We start from the raw sequence: 1,513 nt of genomic DNA, 5'->3' as shown, positions 1-1,513 counted from the left end.
AGGCAGGTGGATTTCTGAGTTCGAGGCCAGCCTGGTCTACAAAGTGAGTGCCAGGACAGCCAGGGCTACACAGAGAAACCCTGTCTCGAAAAACCAAGAAATCCCAGGCTTCTGAGATTTCACACGCGACTGTCACTCACGGTTGCTATGGCACTGTTGCTATGGCATCTGTCCACCTGGAACCGCAGAGGCTGACCGTACCTTTCTTGCTCCTGATTGGAGGTGTCACTCTGTTACATGTTTGAAACCACCAATGAGGTACTCCGGGGTCACCTGTCGCTAACAGACTAAAAAAAGGGAGAACTGAGTTTTACACACACACACACACACACACACACACACGAGTTCTTGTTCCTAGTATGAAATACACTAAGGATTTTCCTCACGCACAAAAATATAACCAGTGTTAGATAAGATTTAGTGAGGGGTTTTGGCCTTTCCCTTTTCTTTTGTGACAATGTCTTGCTGTGTAGCCCTGGCTGTCCTAGAACTCGCTATGTAGATCTGGAGACCAGGCTGGCCTTGAACCCACAGAGATCCTTCTGCCTATGCCTCCCAAGTGCTGGGATTAAAGATCTGCACCACTTCCATCCTGCCTCATTCTTTCATTTTATTCTTTATTATTTTTATTTATTATTACTATATGTATATGGTGTGTGTGTGTTTGTGTGTGTGTGCCAGAGGACATCATGTGAACCTTGTTTCTCTCTACCGTGTGGGTCTCCGATCAAACAGAGGTTCTCAGACTTCCCTCACCCACTGAGCCATCTTGCCAGACCAGGATTTATTTTATTTTATTGTTTTGTTTTGTTTTGTTTGTGTTTCTGAGAGAGAGTCTCATGTAGCCCAGGCTAGCTTGGAACTCAGTATGCAGTTGAGGGTGGACCTTGAACCTCTGATCCTTCCCCCTCCACCACCCCAATGCTGGGACAACAGGCAAGTGTCACCACCCCTGGGTCAAGTATTTTGTTTCTTGAGGCTAACCTCTCCGAAGAAATTTCCAGAAAGTTTCAGTGGGCAGGCGAATGGGCAAGCTTCCATTTGTTGAAGTTCTTCTGCTTTGAAATAAATCGTCCTGGAAGGTTAGGAATTAATGTATTCTGTAGTTAGTTTATTTTTAATAAACCACCCATTGTGGGCTCAGGGCGTGGGAGATTCTCACAGATCGCTCCCGCTCAGACGCCCACAGGTGATGGAAATAAACATGGTAGGTAGGTCATTTAGCAAGCCACAGTCACTCGGGTAGGCTCCCGCGCTCTGTCCTGTTCTTACCCCATAGACAAGCATTCTGGGTAGACACAGTAGTCATGAAGTCACCCTTAAGCTTGTTGACCTAAAGCCACAAAATCAGATGTGACTGCATACACCGCTCATCCCAGCATTCCGGAGACTGAGGCAGGAGCATTGCCCTGACTTTAAAGTCAGACTGTGCTACCACTGAGACCACTTCTTAAAAAGGAATAGAGGGCTGCAGTGATGGGGGGCGCGGGGGGGGGGGGACTTCCCTCTGGTC

Source organism: Mus caroli, chromosome 10, assembly GCF_900094665.2.
Source record: "Mus caroli chromosome 10, CAROLI_EIJ_v1.1, whole genome shotgun sequence".
NCBI classification, from domain to species: domain Eukaryota; kingdom Metazoa; phylum Chordata; class Mammalia; order Rodentia; family Muridae; genus Mus; species Mus caroli.
This window is presented reverse-complemented; position numbering follows the sequence as displayed.